Source organism: Geotrypetes seraphini, chromosome 1 (assembly GCF_902459505.1).
Source record: "Geotrypetes seraphini chromosome 1, aGeoSer1.1, whole genome shotgun sequence".
In the NCBI taxonomy this organism is placed as follows: Eukaryota; Metazoa; Chordata; class Amphibia; order Gymnophiona; family Dermophiidae; genus Geotrypetes; species Geotrypetes seraphini.
This window is the reverse complement of record NC_047084.1, coordinates 287,117,954-287,126,283: the sequence shown is the minus strand read 5'-3', so window position 1 is coordinate 287,126,283 and position 8,330 is coordinate 287,117,954. Positions and strand designations below refer to the sequence as shown.

The 8,330-nt window shown below is 43.0% G+C and overlaps 1 non-coding gene across 1 annotated transcript; it reads left to right on the top strand.

Annotated features, from left to right (window-relative positions):
* Positions 1-954: 954 nt before the first annotated feature.
* Positions 955-1,027, top strand: TRNAT-UGU. Its single transcript has one exon. It is a non-coding gene; the product is annotated as a tRNA-Thr (tRNA).
* The last annotated feature ends 7,303 nt before the right edge of the window (positions 1,028-8,330 follow it).

Genomic DNA, 8,330 nt, shown 5'->3' with positions numbered 1-8,330 from the left:
GATGGGGCGGTGACGGGGACAGAATTTTTCCCCATGTCATTCTCTACTCACCAGACCTAGGAGAATCCAGAGCTGCAGAAACTTCCAGAGATTTTACCTTCATACAATTTCTAGCCAATGCCAAATTCTGAGTAGGCAGGTCCTGAGATAAACTTTCCATTGCCATACTTCTCTGATATCCCCTTAATTTGCTGCAACCAGCTTCAAGCTCACTAGCTTGAGGTCATACAGAAACTCAGCATTATTTTGGGGCACAATGCTGTTTCAAGGACAAGGGGAGATCCTACCTCTCCAACATGCAGAGCTTCTTCCAGTGATTGACCTATTGGAGTCTTATCTAACGTTTGCCCATAGTACGCCAAAGAATCTATTGGACCAGCCATCAATAGGGAGTCAGTAACTCGGTTTACACAGGTTGGGAGACCTCTTTGAATTTTGTCTCCATTTGGGGGAAGGAAAAGAGCTCCAACAGGGAACACAACAGTTCAGGCCAGTCTAGCAGGCACCATCTTGCTCTGCCCTCTCCTTCCCTGTTCAACTTGCAGCTATCATCATCAATATAATGATATGATAATAAAGTGATATACAATGCACAAGCCTGATCTTCATCTTTTTGCCATCTGTAGGACACAGACCTTAGAAATCTGACCAGCATTTGCCTTAATTCCCAACTGATGGAGTTGCCAAATCTATTTTGTCTTTTGCCATTTGCAGGTCACAGACCATAGAAGTCTGTACAGCATTGGCCTCGGCTCTCAACTCTTGCCCAACATAGCACCACAACATCCATGTTTTCCTTCCGTTCTCTTTCTATTTAGGCATCCCCTTTGCTTATCCCATGTATTTTTGAATTCCAAGTTTCCAAGTTTATTTAAAATTTGATAGTCTGCTTATCAAGTTTCTAAGCGGCACACATAAGTATAAAATTTGGGGATACATGAGATAAGACACACAGGCTCTGTATCTCAGTGGTTAAAGCACTGGCTTTGTAAACCAAGGGTCATGAGTTCAATTCTCATCAGAGCCTAGATTTGCCCTACTTTTTAAGTATCAGCTTCCTTTACTGAAAGCAGGCACCCTATCCTTGTGGTAAGAGAAGATAGCGTAGATGGCTTTAAAAAAGGTTTGGACAAATTCCTGGAGGAAAATTCCATACTATCATAACAAGGGCAATTATGCTTCCACTGAAACCCCAGTTCATAAATCTTCTGTTAAGCCTCCTTGTCCTTAACTACCAAAGAAATATCAAAAGATCTACTCTTTAGCACTCTAGCAAATCTATTGTTCTCCCAATGTAACCTTGTTTATAAATCTTTTGTAAGCTGCCTTGAACCGCAAGGTAATGGCGGAATAGAAATCCCTAATGTAATGTAATGTAATGTTATTGAGATAGACATGGAGGAAGCCACTGCTTTCCCTGTATTGGTAGCATGGAATATTGCTACACCTTAGGTTTTGGCCAGGTACTAGTGACCTGGATTGGCCACCGTGAGAGCAAGCTACTGGGCTTGATGGGCCATTGGTCTGACCCAGTAAGGCTATTCTTATGTTCTTATGACGTACTGAGATGGAAGGAAGGAAGGGGAAGAACTACATCTCAAAATAGGATAGAAAAACATTTAGGGTTAGTACACGAGGAGGGGACCCATCTGTAATAAAGGTTTAGAGAATGAGAATAATTATAGATCGAAGGCATCCTTAAATTGGAATGCTTTTAACTTTGATTTAAATTGATCTAATATCATTTCTTCATGTAGTTAGGTGGGCATAGAATTCCAAAGCAAAGGGGCGGTTACAGAGAAAATGGTTGAATGAGTCGTGCTAATGTGTTGCATCGAAGGACTGGATAACAGATGTTGGGTGCTGGAACAAAGGGCTTTAGCTGGAGCTTTTGACTACACTACCTCTACTAGAAGGGCATTTCAGGTATTCCATGGTAGTTTTGGGCTTGGCTCTTGCTTCCCATGTACTAAAAACATAGACTTCATTTTTTAGTACTGATTGCATGTCTGGGGGCAGAGAGCAGGTGTGTTATGCTCTAATTGGTTAATGCAGCTGCATTGCACAGAATTAATATAAGAGCCCTTACTGCTTAGAATATAGGTGTTGGTTAGAGCTCATGCACTAATGGCCAACTACTTTTGGGGAACTTAGTGCATGACCATTAATGGGAATAAAAGAAAATGAGTCCATTTTAGTGCCGTGATAAAAATGGCCTCAGTGCATGGGAAAGACCCATTTGGGGGATAGCGCTGGTCACTTTTTAGCGCAGCTTAGTACGAGGGCCCCATATTTTGTTAGCTCTTTGCTACAAAGACACAGACTTTGTCACAGGGAAGACCCGATGGCTCACAGCCAACATGCTGTAGAACTGGCTGCTGAGGAAACAGGGCTGGGATTGTCACTGCCTTGATAATAGGCTTTCTGAAGTCATGATGGAAATTTAAATGGTGAAAGTTTGGAAAGGGCTTCCTGAAGAGAGAAGTAAAAAGCACTTAAAAGTTACGTTCCAAAGAAAAGTGTTGCAGCTAAGGGCTCCTTTTACTAAGCTGCGCTAGCGGTTTTAGCACGCGCCAGACGCTAACGCCTCCATAGAGCTGGCGTTAGTTTTTCCACATAGCACTAATCTTCAGCGCGCGCTAAAAACGCCACCGCAGCTTAGTAAAAGGAGCCCTAAGTGTGTGCTAATGAGCAGTGACTGTGAACTGTGATAGCAGAAGAATAAAGGCGCTAGTTGCATGGTATTTTCTAGTAGTGTCAAGGGGGGGAGTGTCACAAGCCATGTATATTGCCACAGTGAGTGTAATTGATGCTTTGCAACCTGAATGGGATCCCAGGAGGGATTTGCAACATCTGTTTAACTCAGGTGGCTAAAACCCCACACTACTAGGCTGCAATAAGCAGTGGGGCCTAGTAGTGCTTTCAGACGAGGTCACATGATCTGGAAAGTATATGCTTTATGGATGGTTAATAGTATGGTTTAAAACAATAACTGCAAAGGGCAAGTGAATGATAAGTGGAAATTCAAAAGTGGCAAAAGAAGTAAAAGATAGTTTATGTGCCACATATTCCAGTGAATACTGGGTTATTCCCTTGAAGGGAAACTTGAGCCAGGGCTGGCTGAAGGGTGAAAAAAACTTTGCTTATAAGAAGGTTTTTTTTTTTCCTTTTGTCTTGAAGAAAGCAGAGCACCAGCGCCAAAGGCTCAAAGCTGTTTATTTTGACCATCAAGGTGCTTGAGCAAGGTTGCTGATGATATTATTTTGGACTGTGACAAAGTCAGTATTTTTGAAGTGCTAATTAAACACTGTTTTTGGAACTACAGAAGTGTTTTGGATTTTAACTTCCAATTCAGCCATTACCTAATTATTTGCCAACTCTAAAATCCGCTTAGTTGGGCCTGTGTACTGGTTAAGGCAGGCTGGTTTGGCTAGGCCAGGCCTACCACTTGATCACAACATAGAAAAAGGAGGACTGGCTGATGGATTTAGCATAGGAATTTATATGTTCATCCAGTCAGGAGCGTAAAGAATTATTAGAGGCAAAACAACAACAATACGACTTTTATAAGGTGTGCTATCTTCTTAACAAATTTCTACAGTTAGAGTCTAGAATATATTCTTATCAGGACATATGGCATAGGCAGCAGAATGCTTTTTTGGTTTGGGGGTCCACAAGCTCCGCCTCAGACCCTACCCAATCTCCACCCCAGACCCCACCCCATAATAGTACTAATTGTAATACCATTTTTCCATTCATTTTTCATATAGCCACACAATATAATCTTATTAACAATGCATAATGGTTAACCACAAAATTAAACTACACAAAGCACACTGCATGTTTCTCATCATTCATACCTACCAGAACACCTGACCTTGGTCACACATGCTGAACACAGATAACCCCTATGCAAATACAGGACCACAAACTAAAAGTACTAATATATACAAACAAAACCCTAAGATGCAAGATTCTGCATGCAGTACAACCCCCAGAGAAATAGAAACAAATGCATTTCTTTCTGAACAGTGCAAAATATAGACAGCAGAGGTAATTTCTCAGAACAGACACAATTCAATTACTAAATTGAAAATAAAATCATTTCCCCTACCTTTGTTGCCTGGTGATTTTGGTTTTCAAACCATCTTCCAAGTCTCTGGCTTTCTGTCTGTGCTCTTAACTGTGTATCCAGGGCCATCTTATCCATTTCTCACCTTCACTTTCTCCCATACATCCGTCTTTAGCATTAACTTTTAACATTCAACTTTCTTCCATTTTTCTGCTTTCTTCTCAAAATCTACTTTTCCATGTTTTCCCTTTCTCCATGTGTACCATCTCCTCCCTCTTTCTTCTCCCCTCTTCCCATCTATCCATAAGAAGCATTTCTTCTTATCTCTTCTCTGTTGCACCCATCGCTGTGCACCATCTCCTCTTTCTGTCTCCTCTTCTCCTTCATCCCTATGCACCATTTCATCCCTCTTCCATGGTCAGACATCTCTGTCTTCCCCCTTTCCCCCTCATATGGTCTGGCATCTTTCTCTTCTCCTTCCCATAGCCTGGAATCTCTCTCTTCTCCCATGGTCTAGTATCTCTCTCGTCTTCACTCCCTCTTCCCGAGGTCTAACATCTTTCTCCTCTCCTTTCTGCGGTCTGGCATATCTCTCTCCCCTCCTTCCCTTCCATTCCAGTGATCTGACATCTCTCCCTTCTTTGGATTATCTCTCCTTCCTCCTAGTGTAACATTCTCCCTCCCTCCTCTCCACCACTATCATGTCCAACAATTCTCCCTCTTTCTTACTTCCTTTCTCCATATACATCTCTCTTTCCCTCTCATGCCACACACCTATGTCCAACAATTCTCCCTTCCTTTTCCCTCCCCCATCGGCAGCATTTATTTATCTCTCTTCTCTCCCACTACTCTACCTGTGCAACATCTCTCTTTTCCTCCTTTCCTAACCCCCCCCCCCCAGCCCATGTATTTGTCCTTCCCAACCCTCTCCTAGTACGTGCAGTATCTGTCTTTCCCAACCCCCTGAGCATCTGTCCTCTCTGCCTTCCCAACTCCTTACCCCCTGCACCCAGCCTCTCCCTGCCAGGCTCTGCATCCAGCCCTCTCCCTCCCCTGTCAGGCCCTGCACTGAGCCCTCTTCCCTCCCTCCCCTGTCAGACTCTGCACCCAAACCCCTTCCCTCCCAACTTCTGTCAGGCTCTTCACCCAGCCCCCTTCCTTCCTTCTCTCCCTCCCCTGTCAAACTCTGCACCCAGATCCCTTCCCTCCCAATTCCTGTCAGGCTCTTCACCCAGCCCACTACCTTCCTTCCCTCCCTCCCTGCCTCATTCCCCTGTCGGACTTTGCACCCAGCCTCCTCCCTCCCAGGCTCTGCAGTGCACTCTGCCCCATCCTCCTACTTCCTCCCAGTCAGTGGCAGCTGATTTCTTCTGCCACTGAGCAGCAACCAGCAGGAGCGTGCTTTGGCGCTGCCTGCTTGGCGCTCAGTGGCTTCTTTGACTGGCTCCCGCATATTCTCGTGATTCGTGAGAATTCATGGGAGCCAGTCAAAGAAGTCGCTGAGCGCCAAAGCGCACTCCTGCTGGTTGCCGCTCAGTGGCAGAAGAAATCAGCTGCCACCGACCGGGTTAGCAGCGGGCAGGAGCGTGGAAAGCTCGCTCCTGCCCGCTGCTCCCCTGGACCACCAAGGATCAAATTTTGGGGGAGGCCACAGCCCTTGCTCCCCCCCCCCCCCCCCCGTTTCGGCACCTATGTATTGGAATAAGGGGCAGAAAGCATGGACCAATTAGTCTTTATCTGCCATCAACTATTATGTTACTAGGACCAGTGTTGTTTTCAGTTATGCTATATTATTTTTTATATTTAAGAAATAATTAATCTTAACTGGTGAAAACATGGCAGTAGGAAATTTCTGTTCTCAGAAGTCAAACAGCATTCTTTAGAAAATATTGTAATTACATTTCTGACCTTTCACATCTCATCTATTGCTCGCCTTGACATGCTAGAAATGCATAGACAGCCCGAGATATAAACTAGAACTTCTAATTGGAACAAATTCCCTTCTCCATTTTCTTGAAAGAATCAGTTAATTAAGATTTTTCTGGAATTCATTTGATAAATAGTAACTACGTCTTCCCAGTCCGATTGTTGTTCTGACCTTTTAAAGAGCTGCCACTAGCTCAACTATATGTTATGGAAGACAAAAATAATTCAATTGTGCAATCAAACTGTAATTAATATTTCCTTTCAAGATTTTATGCTGTGGTGCCTCATATTAAACTAGTAAAACATATTATCCAAAGAAGTTTTTAGGTTTTTGAAGAGCACAAAGATTTTGCCTCAGATCTGTGTGTTCTTAAAAACGTATGAGCAAAAAAGCATTTCTAACACATTATGGCCTCCTTTTACGAAAATGCTATAGCAGTTTCTAGTATGGGAAGCCGCGCTGAATGGCCCATACTGCTCCTGACGCTTATAGAGTTCCTATGAGCGTCGGGAACAGCGCCTGCCATTCAGCGCGGCTCCCTTTGCTAGAAACTGCTATCGCAGTTTCATAAAAGAGGGGGATAGACTAGCTATACAAGATTACCATCTATGTGTGTCTCTCTCTTACTAATCATTTTGAAACGGTTCGTCTGATTGTACCAGTGGCGTACCTAGGGTATGTGGCACCCGGGGCCCATCATTTTTTGACACCCCCCCATGTAAAAAAATATTTTTTGTAATGACCATGAAATGGAATAAATGGTCAGAATAGAAACAGGCAGTGAAAATTTTCTTATATTCCAAACATAACATAACATAAATTATGTCTGAATTGTCATGACATCAGAAGTACATATGGAATAGTTGCAGGTGATGCTTGGGACAGTTCTGATTGTGTTAGTTCGGTTTTATGTGTTTTTTGAATAGAAGGGTTTTTATTTCTTTTTGAAGGTTTTGCAGTCTGTGGTCGATGTCAATTGGTTGTAGAGTTGGGGGTCGAGTGTTGCAGCTCGAATGGCTAGGAGGTTGTCGAACAGTTTTTTTCTTTTGACGTTTTTGGTTGGAGGGTGTGTGAATGGTGCGTGAGCTCTCCTATGTCTGTTTGAAGTGGATTGAATTATTTAGCTGAAGAAATTAGTTACCCCCTCATCCCACACACATTAATTCTCTTCCATTTTTGTTCCCATTATAAAAAACACTGATAAGTTCCCAGAAAAAAAATACATTAAAATAAGAAGTGAAAACAAAGGCCCCTACAGATGAAAACATAACATAAGAATAGCCTAACTGGGTCAGACCATGGTCCATCATGCCCAATAGCCCATTCTCATGGTAGCCAATCCAGGACACTAGTACCTGGTCAAAACCCAAAGAGTAGCAACATTCCATGCTACCGATCCAGGGCAATCAGACACGTCCCCCATGTCTTAATAACAGATTATGGACTTTTCCTCCAGGAATTTGTCCAAATCTTTCTTAAAACCAGCTACACTATCTGCTTTTACCATAATTTCTGGCCACTTCATTTTTAAGTTTAGATCTTTCCTTTCAAACAGAGACCTTGCTAGATGTCAAATACAGCACAAGGTAACTTCACATGGACTTAGCTGTGAAGGAAATGTGAATCTCCTCATACACCCACCATATAGTGCAAAAATGTGCAAAGGTCTGTTTTTTTCTTTAGATCACTACATAGCCTAATGCCACACAAGCAGCGCTGTTACAAACATATTCTGTAGGTCAATGCTAAGGATAACAAAGTTTCCTTCCTTGGACCAGAAGGAGATACTGATAAACCACTGGAAGAGATCCCAAAACAACACCCAAAGACCCACTCAGTGTGTGAACCAGTTGAGTGGAGTGGACTAACTGGGGGGTGGAAATGGGCCCGGAGTTTGCTCAGCAGAATTTCCCAGACCACCTCTTCCTCTCAACACATTGACACGCTGCCACCACCACCACTAGGAACACCTCACTGGGTAGGCCAGCTATGCTATAAACTTTATAAAACACGTTATTATATTTTCTTATAAAGCACATATTTTAACTGAACTCTCTGACATCCTCAGCCTTTCCATCCACAAAAATAGAAGGACGAAAAGTTCCCATTTCCTGCTGTCTCATGTCCCCGGCCTATACAATATTTTTTTTCTGCAGACCCTTCAAAAGTCTGACCAAATCCTCGTTTCACTTGCATTATAAAGTACTGAGGATGCCATCTCTCCCCAATCCCAGGTCCTAAAGTCTAAGACAGTAGCGTAAACTAATGCTGCCAGATTCAGGAAAAAAAATTTTGATTCGATTCAGCCTATTGAATTGGTTTTTCAATTCG